Genomic DNA, 16624 nt, shown 5'->3' with positions numbered 1-16624 from the left:
TTCTTAAGTGAATAGTTATATTACTACCTCTCATATACTATTTGGATTTAACCTATCTATATTGCTACCAGCCTCCATAAGTTCTTATATAATGATATATATTCATGTACATCAGTATAATACCTTGCTGGACACTGCTATTTACCATTCTGGTATATACTACTCTGCCCCCCACCCTTCAGATTTTAAAACACGTTATGTTCAATTTATTTGGTAGGATTTGTGTAATGAATAAGGCACAAGATATTGGGTATTTTTTATCAATCGGACACAAGGAATTAACATTGGATACAAATTGTCAAAGAATACAAGAATGTTTTTTTATGGCCTGTCAAGCCAGGCCTGTGTTGCATGGGACTGATAGAATCTAGAGATAAGGACATCTGTTTGCCAGACTAGCCCTACCGTTCAAAAGATAGGAAATACGGAATTATGGGCCTGACAGCAATTCATAAGAATAACAAATAGATATTTGTAACAGTTGCCATAAGACGGATGTAATAAGGTCAAACCCTTCATGTTTAGGAGAAGGTAAGGGTCAGATATCAATTTTTCACTCAAACTTAGGAGCAAGCAGAGTCTCATTATATTCGGCAAACTCGTCTAAATCTATTTTAGTATTATAGGAATAAAATGTATGAGGTCTTTTATATATTGAGTCAAACTTAAAGTCACCATGAAAGGTTTTTTTTTCTTCTTCTTTCTTTCAAGCCATAAAAATTCCAACCAAGCGGCTGGTTGATGACAGGGATGGGCTTATGTTGGTTTCAATGGGAGAAGAAGGGTATATAGGTCTTATCAAAAGATTATGAAAATCAGAATTTAACAGAGGTGTGTTTTGAGATCAGAACACATGAATTTTCTTCAACTCCTGGGACCTCTCTGGGAAAGACCTATGACATACTGTATGGTATAGTACTGTATATGGATTTCTGTTTATGTTTTATCCTGTTATTTGAAGAAATTGTCTGCATTTGTTGTAACTGTATGTTCCTGTAATAATCTTTCTAAGCACTGTATATTTTTTATATTAAAGCTAAATTTTAATAAGTAATACTTTGGGATCTGATTGAATAGTTGCACACTATGTAGAGAGTAAATTACATTTTCGGATACAGTTTGCTATAACTGATATTTGTGTGTTAAGTGCATCGTTTTTTCTTTAGTAAACAGGGACCCTGGCAAATATATATATTTTGCATTTAACTTTGGTGGTGGCAGCGGATAGATTGCAACCGAGTAAGGGGTTAGAAAACAATATCTTGTAAGGCCAAGAGAGCCCCTATAATCAGCACTCAATATCCAGGTATATGAATAGTTTAAAATATAACCTTTATTAGGTAATGGTAAAATAAATTGGACAAAAAACAACATATAAGAAGACACAAAGTTAACAGTTATCTCTAAAGGAGATGTAATCCTTTGTGACAGACCTTAATGTAAAGTCAGGGAATAAATTAGTAGGCCCTAGGAGATAGAGGTATAATGTTGGTACCACAATCACCGACTAATCGTGTGGGCATAATGTGTCACAGTATGTTCTCAGCTCCAAATGTATAAGGAGCTCATAGGGAGATGAACATAAACATCCCTAGAACCAGGGAGATTGCAGCTAATTACTAAAATATGCTAAGATAAGAGCACATAAGGAAACATATATAGTCTAGTTTCCCAGTACTAGATTAATGGGGTCAAAATAGTGATAAAGTCACAATCATAAGAACAATATGAACAAGTAGCATAAGTCTTTAGATAGATATACACTTTACTGGTGTGTGGCTAGAAGGAGTTTAAACCAAATGAGAGCCCCACTATCCACAGCGTTAACAGTAGTATTGGGTATAAACAACACAAATTACAAATGTAACATGGTTAGTATACTTCTGCCTGTCTCTTCCACCCTGTCACGTAAGGCCTTAGTAATCTAGGCTGTGATAGGCCATTCTGTGGGCTTTTGACCCCCCTCATGCTCCTCTCTGAGTGACAGAATTGTGGTGACTCATGGCCGGTGTATAGCCTATCAAGTATAGGTACAGACCTTGAGCCCTCCCCTTCTGGTTCCTCAGAGAGGCAGTGCCAAATTTAAGTAGTCTGTCCCCCTCCTTCTAAGGAGTGGTAGGTAGAGCTTCTTCTCCCGGCTGGGGGAGAGAGAGGCCAGCCACACAGCCCTCATGGCTGGCTGGGCATGTAAGATCTGATGCTCAAGACTCAGAGAGCAAGCACCATCCAGAGACCTGGTATCCTCTGATGACCCTATGCACCATTGTAAAGAAGATCTACAGTGAATGCTGAATAAAGATCCATTTTGCTTCATCATACTCCTGTTTGAGTGTCAGTCCCTGGGCAGGAGGGAAGAACTGTGCTTTAGTGGGGACTGATCTTTGGACATCCTGGAGCCCACTACAGCTGGAGGCGCTAAGTACCAAGAAGAACATCACTGATCTCAAAAGCCTGTCCTGGTCTCCTCAACATCGCAGATGACCCAGCTCTCCTGATCCTCACATGTACGCTAGCACCACACCTTGTAGCAGAATAACATCTCCCAAAGGAGGGGGGGGGACGACAGTGCTACACAAATATAATTGAATGTGTGTAAATATATAAACAGAACCACCCCACCTTGGGTTAGGAGGGTATATTGGACTGGCTCTCGTAGGAGTGAGTCGGTGCGCAGAAAATAATAAAGCTACAGTAGTATAGAGCGTCATACATCCCCTCGTGAGAAGGAAATTGCCGAAATAAATTTCATACCCACTGCTTGTAAGCTATTAGTGGGACCGTTATGCAGGTCAGAAAATAGGCGAACAGAAATACAGAAAAGGGTGTGAATTTTGTGTCTAAATCCCACAATATTAATAATAGCAACCTCAGTGATATAATGTTAAACACAACCTTATGTGGTATAGGATAAGCGTCTGCTGCTGCTGATATTAGAGTGGCTCGGCACCCCTATAGAACAGTAAAACACAAGAAAAACAGCGCACAACGCATATAGTAAAGTAGGTACAAATGTGTTAAATATTTAAAACAGGTGATAATTCTGCGTACATCAAGATATAGTATACAAGCATTTCATGTACTCAGACATGAGTTACCAGACGCCAGGGAACAGCTGGAGCAGTCTCTCACTCTGCACACAGAATATAATTAATGAAAAATGCAAGTTATAAAAAAATGCAGGTTATAAAAAACTTTAGTACACACTTTACCTTCACATATTATTGACACCAAACACGTTTTAGCACTCCTTGCACCTTTTAATTGGCACACATCCTACATCTGGGTAACCCTAGATGTAGGTTCTCTTTATAACATTATCAATCACGATCACGGGATCACCGCAATTGAGTTTTTTCTCCACTCTCACTCCTCCCTTTCACCTGCACACATTGCTTTTTTACTGGACAGCATTCGATTTTCACTCACACACAATTATTTTCTCTTTGAGCAGCAATTTTATCTCCAAACACGTGGGACAGCGATGGGGACTTCATTTGCCCCCTCCTACGCCAGCCTTTTTATGGGCTGGTGGTAGATGTCCCACGTGTTTGGAGATTTAAATCCATTTAGGCACAATATAGCGTTTTACAAGCGCTATATTGATGACATTTTGAAGGTCTGGAGTGGTGGGGAGGAAGACCTCTTCCGGTTCTTTGATTATCGGAGAAGGTTTGTTAGAATGCTCAAATACCCAGCTGTAGAATGATTAATCAATCCCAAAACACAGGTAGGTGTATATCATGAATGTGAGTTAGTCCATAAAGCAGAATAAAGCCATGAATCCCTGAAAACCGAAAGTGTGTGGGAAAACTCACCACAATCAATTTCATTGGGGGCAAAAATACAGCATAAAGGCAAATAGACTCACGGACACCTCCTTGTATGGATGACGTGCTGCTGCTGGTAAGTCCAAGGTAGATGCGAGAAGAGTAGAGCACCGTCAGAAACTGGAGTCAGGAGGGGATCCAAATATTCAAAAAAAAAATCTTTATTAGAGTAAAATAAGCACAGGAAAACACCTCCTACGCGTTTCGAACAGTAGTTCTTTCTTTGTAGTTCTTTCCTTGACAAAGAACTACTGTTCGAAACGCGTAGGAGGTGTTTTCCTGTGCTTATTTTACTCCAATAAAGATTTTTTTTTTTTAATATTTGGATCCCCTCCTGACTCCAGTTTTTGATGGTGCACTACTCTTCTCGCATGCCTCTTTGATTATCTGGCAGATAACAAACTTAATCTCAGATTTACGCATAATCATCATATGCACCACATACAATTTCTGGATCTTAATCTGTATGTGGATGTGTATAATGAGAAAAAAGTACAGGCTGACATTTTCAGGAAAGACAATGCCAGAAACTCATTGTTACATGTGAAAAGCTGTAATTCCCGCCCTCTGATCAAGGGTATTCCACGTTTACGCAGGAACTGTTCTTCCCTGGAGGATTTTGTTCACAGGGCGGAGGAAATGAGGGAAAGGTTTCTGTCCAGGGGTTATGCCCGAGAGAACCTGGATAAGGCCTTTGAATCAGCACTTGATACAGACAGGGATTCTTTGATTACTATGGAAAAGAGTCATTCCAGGCAGACTGGCTCCGCTGAGAATGCCGATGCGCCCTACTTTATTACGGGATACAGTGAGCAAGTCGGTGCAATTAAATCCTTCATCCAGAAACATTGGGGCACTTTATCTTTGGACCCCATGACTCGTAAGATGGTTAGCACCGGCCCTCGCATTGTATTCTGTAAGGCGGCTACCTTAGGGAATACTTTATCACCGAGCATGTTACGATCTAACAAATCACATAAAAATATGTCATCATTTTTTCCAAAATGATTAGGTTCCTATAAGTGTGGACGATGTAAGATCTGTTCTTTAATGACTAAATCAACACATTTCTCCAATCGAGATGGGACATGCAAATTTAAGATAAAATCATTCTTGTCTTGTCAAACCAAGTTCGTTATTTACCTACTGATATGTCAATGCAGCAAACAGTATGTCGGCCTCACTAGTAGAGTCCTCAAGATTCGTATCTTAGAGCACCTGAGGCTGATAAGAAACAAAGACATGCTGCATCCAGTGGCAAAACATTTCAGTACCTGTCCATTGGGTTCAGTGGGATCCTTACAATGTATAGCGCTTGAACATATTCCTGTATCCCCTGTGGAGGGGATAGGGGTAAAATCTTGCACCAGCAAGAAGCGCATTGGATCTTTAAGTTAAATACACTGCAACCCAATGGACTGAATACTGAATGGGACTTGCAATGTTTTTTAACCTGCATTTTTTATAACCTGCATTTTTTATAACTTGCATTTTTTATTAATTATATTCTGGTGTTTCTTTCATTCATTTTGTCTATGTATGTTATAAGATGGTTTGACTGTTCATTGCTTATGCCCTTCCTCCCTTTCCCCTCCCTCACCCTTCTCTGGCTCCTTTTGACCTTACAAATGTGATTCAGTTCCTGATCTCTTGATATAATTTTCAAATAACAAGACTTAGGGCCACATGCAGTAAGCGCCGAAAATGTGCAATGGCCAAGCTTACCGATTTGGCATGATTTTGGCGATTTTCCCTCTCCATATGCAGTAAGTGCTGAATCCCTTCCCAATCAAGGCGAAAACATTACCGCCCACTCTCACGATGATTTGCCGATCACACACAGGTGTATCGGCCTGCATGGCGGGGTGCTGTTAGGTTCGCCAATTAAACTTCTTGCTGAATCAGGTGAAGCAAGCATGTTTTGGATAGCGCGGCCTATTTAAAGGGAACGTGTACTGTTAATCATTCTCTGTGTTGTTGGGAGTGAGAGAGAGAGAGAGACGCACAGAGCGGGGCGATTTCATATTTGCATATTGACTGAGAGACTTGTTGTGTATTGTGAGAGCTTTGTCCTTTGTTGTTTTGTTTACATCTTTGTCTTGTTTTATATGTGGAAGTGTTTAGTGTGATTGGCTTTACATTTGTTTTCTGTTCTTTGTGAGTGCTACAGGTATGGCCGCAAGGCGTTGGAAGAGTGATGCTGGTGTGAGTGGTACTGCTAGTCGTGTGAGTACGTGTCGGAGTGAACGTACGGTTCAGGGGAGTGCTGTTGCTGGGAGTGCGAGTGCTGTTGCTGGGAGTGAGAGTGCTGTTGATGGGAGTGCGAGTGCTGTTGATGGGAGTGTGAGTGCTGCTGGTTGCTCAGTTGCTGATGGGGTGTCTGGTGGTGGCGTGCTTGCTGGTGGCCCGCTTTTGGAGTCTCTTCCATTGGAAGAAGGAGAGTCCAGTCAGCACCAGCCAAGTTCTGAGCCTAAACGTGCTCGGAAGAAACGTGTGGAGCAGCGACGTAATCCTCGGTTCAATGACTAGGAAAACACAGCTCTTGTCACTGGGATTCTGGAGCACTATGACAGTCTGTTTGGCCATTTAGTAGGTAAGTTTACCTTTGCATTCATTCTTCAAATACATGTGATCCTAGGTCATGTGAGGTGTGTACATATGCAAATATGGGTCCATAATATCTATCAATCTACATTATTTTGTAATCACATACAGTATTTTTATCATGCGTTACAACGACAACAACACTCCGTCGTTCAATTGGCGCAAACTTCATACCATATTAATGCAAGCTTCCTTACATGTCTATGTTTACAAGTGAATGCTCATGTGCTTCACATATTACACATAAACCAGCATGTTTGGTATCTCTTGGAACAGCTAGCAGTGTAGGAAATGTATAGTTTTATTATTAGGAATTCACGTCATATATGTTGTATGTATTTCAAGGGTAGACAAGTTCAGCAAGCAGAACTGAGAAGTGTGGAAAATAGTTGAAGCGCTCAAATGCAGGTATATCTCAAAATAATAATAAGCCAGACCACTGTACCAGGGTACTAACAATTGATATAGTACCTATTGTGTCATATAATGGGTACTATCCTCCTGAAGACAGGTTGTGTGTGGTGCAACCCACTCACCATCTGTCTCATCGGCAGGTTCCCCTGAAAAATATGCAAATACTCACATCCTGGTAGGGCAGGCAGTCATGCCTGTGCAGCTACTCAATGCAATACAGGGAAAAGGGAGACCAAAAAGCGCACCAGCACAAACGGAGCAGGAAGAAACCAGAAAAAAAAAAAGGATTAAAAGGGCACTTTAATGTGGCAAAAGACCCATCCAATGCATTTCGAACGTCGCAGCGTTCTTTGCGACGTTCGAAATGCATTGGATGGGTCTTTTGCCACATTAAAGTGCCCTTTTAATCATTTTTTTGTTTTGGTTTTTTCCTGCTCCGTTTGTGCTGTTGCACTTTTTGGTCTCCCTTTTCCCAGAACTGAGAAGTGGAATGAAATAATACTTGGTGTGAATGCGTGTGGGAATCGTGTCAGGGACAAGAATAATTGTCGCAAGAGATTCGACGATATTAGGTCAAAATTAAAAAAGAAAATACAACAACAACGCATGCATGCTTCTTGCACTGGAGGTGGCCCGCCAGCAAAACGTCTCATATTAACTCCATTGGAGGAGCAGCTTCGGGAAAAATTATTTCCCGTCGTCGTGGAGGGGTTGGCCGGTGACAGAGACATCGGAATATTTCCCTCAGAATTTCCACCAGGTGAGAAATGTTACTGTACTAGGCGTGTCATTGGTGACAGTTATTTGTGAATTTTCCGCTGCTATTTATACTTTCCTCCCAATAGAAGCATACCTACATCTATATATGTATATATGTCTCTCTCTCTATATATATATATCAATATATTTTTAGATGTAGTTGTCCTACTAAAAGCATTAAAAAATATATCACGTTGCAGTGCGTGCTCATTTGCATGTCATCTCCCACAATCCTTTGCTGCAGTGGAACCAATGTATGCTGTCCGAAGATGGGTAACAACAGGGTAGCACACGTGTAACACATGCTAATGAAGAAACATTACTATGTAGTGTTGCAGTACAGACATATATGTAATATTAATTTACATGTAGTTTATTTGACACCTACAAACACGCCATGACTGCCTCTTGAAATCATGCACCAAAGATATAGCTACGGCCAACAAACATCACTTGCACTAACACATTTGCTTTTGGTTATTAAAAGGTGCTTTTTTGCTTCATGTCATATACAGAGAGCATAATGAGGCACACGTTGCATATGTTATGTAATTGTGTTCATAGGTAGCTCACTTCATAATAGGATTTACATCATCTAACATTGTGTTAAACCAGCTGCAATTAATATGTCATCACAGCATACACGTGAACACAGGGGGTGGGGTTTTGCACACAGCCATGTAATACGGTCTACTTTGTAGAGACCACTTACAGGTGTTTGAATTAATTGAAAGGTCACGGTGATGTCACCTTTTGGGGGAGGGACTACAGTTCTTCAAACCTGACAAGCTAAACATAAGTTCATCACAGTCATTTTAAATGGTAACTCTATGTACAAAATCACCCACCAAAGCATTATGTATCAAAACGTACGTTACACATTCGTTCACTCAGATCTATTGTTTAAATTATATCAACACCAAATTATCACACCAACAGCATCTGTGAGCGACACACTGCAAGTGTTGTGTTGTTGAGTGACAGCCACATTTAGGCCTGCAACAGCTTCTATTTATTTAGCACACATATCCTGTAACAAAAACAAGAACTTCTCAAATATTACCTACTTCATGAAAAGAATTGTCATCGTTGATCTCATGATAGTGATGTACATTATGATTGTGATATTACTGCACAACATATGCAGTGTATGTCCAATATTAATAATATTGTTACAACGCACTACTGCTTTAACGTGGTATGTTAGTGAACTAAAAAGTCCTAATTACACTGGCATGTACATGGTTATTAAAAAGATTCATGTTCAGTTTGCTACACACATCTTTTCATTTCATGAAGTGATGCTGTTAGTTAGCCATACATACTGAAGATACACTAACTCTATGGTCATTATGTACACATGTCACTTAACAACTGATGTTAATCTTCTATATAGTTGCTCCTGGAGGACATGTGTCACCTGAGACTTAGCAAGTGTCTTCACCTGGGTCATGCAGCTCCTCGCACCTGGCAGGTGAGTGTATGAGGCGATGGACATATAATATGTTCAATTCTAGATGTTATGTTGTCATGTTAATGTATGGTTTAAGACATGTGTTTTAAATTGGATCAGTTAGTGTCACTAAAAAGTAATTTTTTTTAGAGTACATGTATTGTGTTTGGGATGTACAGTATGATGTAGGAGTTGTGAGGTTTGAACAACCTTTCATTCATTCTTATTTCACACTGAGTCCAAACAGAATTCTTATGTCAAGGTACATTTTAATGTGATGTCATAAAACGTATGGAAACATCTTAGCTTATAGTTGTTATCACAGTGTATAATTACAGAGTAAAAGAGCAGACATTAGCATGCCATTTCATCATGTGTTCATTTATTTGTAGAACATGATGATGCCAAAGACACAGAAATGCTATCAAGTGAGCATGAAGAGGTTCCCATTGAAATAGTTACACAGGCAATTCCTCCACCAACGGACACATACGCAGCAATAGCAGCTTCTGAAGAAAAAATTGTTGAAGCAGAAAATCGTCGCCATTCTGATATAATGTCAGTGCACGAAAGGATGATATCACTGCAGGAAGAAACCATATCACAATTGGCACATCTTCACAGGGTCTTCATTGAAGTTCCTAAACAGATACAAAAATTAAACACCACATTAGAAGCAGTAGTTGTTCAGCTCAACCAAGCTAATCACTTGAGAATGACTACAACAGCACATCAATTCACCTTCACCCCATCACAGGATGGATCTTTAGATGCTGCTACAGTACTTTTTCACCCCATGCATCTGATATTCGTTCGCCAAGACGGGATGTTACCGGTACACTAGCTGAAAGTTCTGTGCATGTTCCTCTCGACATCCAACCACTGCCATCTGTAGAAAATCTGGAGCTGACACCTACTAAGGAGGCACCTAAAAGAAAAATGCACAAGCAATTACTAATAAGCAGTTTTTTTTAAACAAACTAAAAAACTAAAACGGAGCTAGCAGTTGTACACTGTGTACCAACTTGTTCAGAACTGCCACTGCCCACAAGCCCTGGCCCTGAAGTCTCACTGCCCACAAGCCCTGCCCCTGAAGTGGCACAGGCCAGACAAACTGGCTCTGTATTAGTTAAAGTTGTTGGCAAACGGAAACAAAAAACCCAACCCACAACAAGCAGGCCTGTGACTCGCTCTCAAAAGGACAGAAATAAATACATTTTCTAATTAACTAAATGTGTATGTTGTCTTGTGTTGTAGAATTCAGATTATCTAATTAATATTGTATGTATGATCAACACCTGTTGTTTCCAAACATTCAAGTATGTCCTTGTACACGTGAAGGTTTGTAAATGTTCAGTCACAATGAGTGCATAATATAAATAATTTATAGGTATTAATCATCTGTTCAGTAATGATCCTACATTACACACTTGCAATGTTTAGAGAAGGTGACATTCACTTAGGTACAAAACATTTTAGTGGGGTGTGTTTGGTAGGTAATTTAGGTAGTAATTGCATGTGAATATTATTCACATGCAAGTACTGTAACACAAAATATGTATGTAACTGCTAACATCTTTCATTTAAGTTTAGAGTATGATCCACTGTAAAATATTACTTACCTTCAACTTCATTGAAGCTTCTTAATGTAGTCCTTTCATCATGTATGTGTACTGCTTACAATAACATATCTGTGAATGTGTAGTAATATATATGTAGTAGCTATGTATATATGTACACACAGTGTATAACTATACATATATATATATATATATATATATATATATATATATATATATATATATATATATATATATATATACACACATATATATATAGTATCAAAAATGTAAATTTGTATATACTTTTTTGTACACAACAGATATATGATGTTTTCTTGTGAACACACAGTATTGTCATAAATCATCCTTTATGTTAGTGAAATATAAATGATCTTACCCTTTAACAATATGGGCCTAATATTATGAAGCACATAATTCACTCACCTTTATCACCATTTAAATATTTTGGAAACAAGGGCTACTTACTCCCATCAATACAGTATGTTCAGTCTAGACTGGATTAAATAGATATATTATATGTTGTAACACAACAGCCCTTGTAAACTCTCAAAAGGCCTTGTTTGATGTTAACTCCTAATTGGACACAGCTGAGTATAATAGGCCCTCAAACATACTTACCCTGTAATGTTTAAACCTTTAAAGAAGTCTGAGCAATCTAACAATCCCTGTTAAAATAGAAGGCCTTAATTACAGTAACATACACACATACACATATATAGATTTCATTTTAGTTTTTAGAGAAGAAATATATATATATATATATATATATATATATATATATATATATATATATATATGTATACACACAGATAGTCAAAATGTTTGACCAAGACAAAGTTCACCAGACCAAAAGATACACAGTAAAATGTAGAAAAAAATACACTGAGAAAAACATTAGCAGGTGTGTTTATATAACATGCCAGTGTAGCCAGTATTTTCATTATGGGAACAGTACATTTTCTCAGCCACATTGTTTTTTAATTAAATGTGGACACTTGTTGTCAGAATGTAGATTACGTGAAAACCAATGGGACTTCCACTGAATTTGCTATCTTATCACAAAGCATGTGTTCCAATTATTTATACACATTCGAATTGGTGCTCGAAATAAGGAGTGCAACATAGAAATTTTCTACTGACCTTGAAAATAGCCACAAAAGATAAGACTTAATTTGTTTCACATTCAGTTGAAAAACACTGTAACTCCTGAATCACTCATTATTTGTGATTCAGCCACGGCAGAACAAAGTTCTGAGAACAGCCATCCGCACAAACCTTTTAAAATATTGATTGCAGAGGCTATAATGGCAAGTGCACTACACAAAGCCAACGTGGGTGTCATATATGACTTGATCAGAACTAAATATCCATATTATCAAAAGCCGTGCCGCGCTGAAAATTTTAAATCATCTGTACGATTCACTTTAACTACAAATGAGTTATTTGAACGTGTCCAAGATAACCTACAGGAAAGGTATGGATTTTGGCAGATTGCTCCACAATTTAAACTTACCATGGAACATGGCACTTATATTCTGATAAATAGCATATTTATTCCTAATAACAATAGCAATGGATCCGCTACTACTGTTCCGTCAGAATCGATACCTGCTGCAATATCTGCACCCTCCATTCCTGAAGCACAGATGCAACATGAACAGAACTATGATGATTGGTTTCCCAACCTTCTTGGTCAAAACCCATTTGATTGGCAAAACCAAGAACTGTACGTACCTCCGGACGTATCGTTTGAAGAAGGCAGTGGCGATTCCTATGAGCGCCTCATGGAGATATGTCTCCTATAGGATTCAACGGTTGCCTCAAGCATGGATGAAAATGCAGTGTATTTCTGGAGAGAACAGTTGCAGCCAAACGAACTGTTACTTCTACAAGAATGGTAAATATAATAATGGTTATGCGTTGACTCACCGTTACAAGTATTAACTTTTAAATATCCACCATTTTTACTCTAAATGCATGGATTCCGCGTAACATTGCAGACAGCATTACATGTAGCGTTCACAAACACATTGTTTCCTATTGCAATATAGTACAACCATAAACCCTACTACACATTGCTAACGGAGAAAATATAATTAGTTTCCTATGTAGTTAAACATATCATTGCAACATGTTACCATAACTGTAACACACACCTCTTAGTTTATCATGGTACATCTTAAAAAAAAACGGGTCGGCCACATATGACGTGGGACCCTTGTCATGTGCCAAGGCGTTCTTAAAAAGGATTACGGATGTAAGCCCCGCCCCCAACCGACGTGTGCGCGTCAAAGGCTATTGGCTGTGTCCGTTTGTTATTGTTACGGTCACTGCACTGTGTCATGCGCGCGCGTCTGTGCTTGTGGGCGTGCAAAGTGCGGTAGGTCAATGTTAATTCAGTGGGAGGAGTGTTTGCATGCACTTAACGCTGCCTTAACATCACGTCACACGTATTGTATTCGCACATTGGCTGATGTGCTGTTCCTTCTGTCCACACACGTCCGTTTAAAAAGTTTATAGAAGTACGTTTTCTGAACGATGTTGGTTTAGCGTTCATTGGATTTCAAATGCATATTATATGCTTAATGCTAGTAACAACATGTATTGAACGCACAGCGTACACATTTGTTAGCGCATGCGCTAACACTTACTCGACCCAATCGTGAAGTGCGTGTACAAATTAAGATATGCGCGCACATTATTATGTATACAGGCACCGGAAATATCATATCCATAGTTATGCCTGCAACGCAATGAACAAAAGGATACATAATGATGTTTAGTTGTAACCTTGCACTTCTAACATATAAGTGAATTACGCGTGCATATACACAATCATATAGAGATGTGTAACGCGTTGTCATGGCTACACATATATAAAGGTGCCATCTGTGACCATCATGTGTTTGCTGTATTTCAGAGATGTCGGGAAAGAATCAATGGGATCAATCTATGATTTCCGAAGAGTCAAACGTTATATGACATGATTGTGAGGAGGAGCGACCGACTAATATACGACATAAGCAACTATTTGTATCATGGTTGTAGCGCATACTAACAAACAATACAAAATGTGATCTGGTTATGCCTATATTTCATAACCACTTAATTAACAAAATAATGTTGCTAAATAGTGTTTTTTTAATATTTTTTACGTGTTTATATATTTTTATAAATTCACATCATATGCCATGGTCTGTTTCATATATAACAATCATTCCCACTGTGCAAACACATTTGTGTAGTATATTGTATAATGGGACGTATGCGTGTAGAAAGTATATAAAGGAGACTTCAAACCAAGTAGACCTTTAATGTATAAGTTCTCATGTTACATGGGGATGTTGTTTAAATTGTTTAGGAGTGTGGCAAACAAGTGTTATGGCAACATGTAGTACACAACTATAATGCATGATGTTAGGAAAAATAGGTACTTATATTGTAAACATTGAAGTTTCTGTGTATATTTCATTTAGCAAAGTAACTATAGTTTACTGAGTTTATTAAACGTTCAACACATATAGAGTAAAGTTAGTATGATGATATAAGCTAACATAATGAACTTGATCTTATGATTTGACGGTGTTATACATGCATGATACACAAATTGATACACACACACAAACAGTGGTCTTGATATGTGTGCCAATGCAAATGTGCACGTGATGTACGTTCATATGTTGAGAATACTTGTAAATGATCATCATAATAATGATGAACTGCCGTGTAAGACATTCCAACTATATTAACAACATTGTCATTGGGTGAAATGAATTATGCAAAATTACAAATACATTTTTATACACTTTTACTTTGTGTTAACAGTTTGACACTTGTTACATGTAGGTCACATCAACACACGTGTGACTTATACATACACATGTGACAATGTTAAAATAATCTTTACCATTAATTGATCGTATTACTAATCACATACATTGCAACATACAAGATGTACAAAGCATTTGTGTGATTTCAGGCATTCATGTATGGAGTGTTATGATCAGTCATGTGCATCCGTGGTTATTCACCTACCCTAAACAAAAAAGTAGCAGCATTTATCCCCTTCTCTCCACCCACCTTATATTAGAATAACGGAATTTTTAAGGGTACATACATTAAATGTAATGTCATGTCACTAATAATTTTCACTTACAATGCACATGAAACCTGAAGAGTATCTGAACGCATGTATATGATAGAGAAACGAAATGTATGTAACATTTCAAGTGGACTACTATGTTGGGTTTATACATCCTATAATTATACGTATATAGAGGTAGGCACATGTTATGACAGATGTCAGTTCATATACACACCATGCTCAGTCATAGAGGAGATATACCTATAAGAAAATTGAATAATACATAAATAGCAAACATTGACATGACATCTGCATGAACGTAAGCAACACACCAAAGTGTCTATTTAGTGTTACATATGAAACACCATGTATAGTTTGTCACATTAAATATGAAAAGCTGCCTCGTGTAGACATCATATTGATGCACATGTAACAGTGTAACAATACGATTGTATGTAACCATACTGCAAGAATGAATGACTATGGCCATACTATGTGTATTGTGTTTGCATCAGCAACAACACAATGTTACTAAATTACTCGTTTGTAACACTTGTTGTAATCACATACATAAAACTAGTTTACATTCTAAGAAGGATTATATAACCTGTGCAAGAATAACATACCGGTGCCACATGCCTTTGTCAACACAGCAGAGAAGAGAAAGTTGTGCCACCCATATTCATCTGTGTCCTAAAAGAAGGTTATTATAATAAATGTATTGTTAATATAACATAATTAATATATCAAAGTAGTACAGCTAAACCCCGTTATAACGCGGTCCTCGGGGTCCACCCCGAGACCACCGCGTTACTAACGGGGTCGCGCTAATTTTAAAAAAAAATGTCCGCCGCATCAGTGGATATTTACCCCGCGGTCCCGGCTTCCCCCTGTCACCGCGTGACAGGAGATGGGAGGGGGGATTCCCCTCCGGCTTCAGCTTTCCCTGTCACCGCGGGACAGGAGATGGGAGGGGGGATTCCCCTCCGGCTTCAGCTTCCACTGTCACCGCGTGACAGGAGATGGGAGGGGGGATTCCCCTCCGGCTTCAGCTTCCCCTGTCACCGCGGGACAGGAGATGGGAGGGGGGATTCCCCTCCGGCTTCAGCTTCCACTGTCACCGCGGGACAGGAGATGGGAGGGGGGATTCCCCTCCGGCTTCAGCTTCCCCTGTCACCGCGGGACAGGAGATGGGAGGGGGGATGCCCCTCTGGCTTCCGCTTCCCCTGTCACCGCGTGACAGGAGATGGGAGGGGGGATTCCCCTCCGGTCCGGCTCCCCCCGCCGCAGCACAGGGCCCTCGCGCCGCAATACAGGGCCCCCTGGCCCTGCCATAGCGCAGGGTCGTCCTGCCCCCCCCCTGCCCCCCCGCGCTTCACCGGGCCATCCCACCAGCCCCCGCAGCATCGGGGGCCCCCGCAGACATCATCCCCCTCCACCGCAGCACCACCCCCACCGGCACGCCCCCCCCTGCAGCCACATGCCTCACCAATCATCCCCAAGGTAAGGCTGATTTATGTATATGTGTAGTGTGTGTGTGTGTGTGTGTGTGTGTGTGTGTGTGTGTGTGTGTAGTGTGTGTCAGTGTGAGCAGTGTGTGTGCAGTGTGCAGTGTGTGCAGTGTGTGCAGTGTGAGCAATGAGCTGTGTGTGCAGTGTGAGCAATGAGCAGTGTGTGTGCAGTGTGTGTCAGTGTGAGCAGTGTGTGTGCAGTGTGAGCAATGAGCAGTGTGTCAGTGTGTGCAGTGTGAGCAATGAGCAGTGTGTCAGTGTGTGCAGTGTGAGCAATGAGCAGTGTGTCAGTGTGTGCAGTGTGAGCAATGAGCAGTGTGTGTGCAGTGTGCAGTGTGTGTCAGTGTGAGCAGTGTGTGTGCAGTGTGAGCAATGAGCAGTGTGTCAGT

At 39.8% G+C, this 16624-nt stretch overlaps 1 long non-coding RNA gene across 1 annotated transcript; it reads right to left on the bottom strand.

The window, feature by feature from the left end:
- Positions 1-9352: 9352 nt before the first annotated feature.
- LOC142470249 (uncharacterized) lies at positions 9353-15476 on the bottom strand. The gene is made up of 5 exons (XR_012789252.1): positions 15351-15476; positions 14960-14985; positions 12375-12526; positions 9799-9985; positions 9353-9698 (listed from the first exon to the last, which is right to left on the bottom strand). It is a non-coding gene; the product is annotated as an uncharacterized LOC142470249 (long non-coding RNA).
- Positions 15477-16624: the final 1148 nt, after the last annotated feature.

Source organism: Ascaphus truei, chromosome 19 (genome assembly GCF_040206685.1).
Source record: "Ascaphus truei isolate aAscTru1 chromosome 19, aAscTru1.hap1, whole genome shotgun sequence".
NCBI lineage: Eukaryota > Metazoa > Chordata > Amphibia > Anura > Ascaphidae > Ascaphus > Ascaphus truei.
The sequence above is the reverse complement of the archived record's forward strand: the minus strand, read 5'-3'. Positions and strand labels throughout refer to the sequence as shown.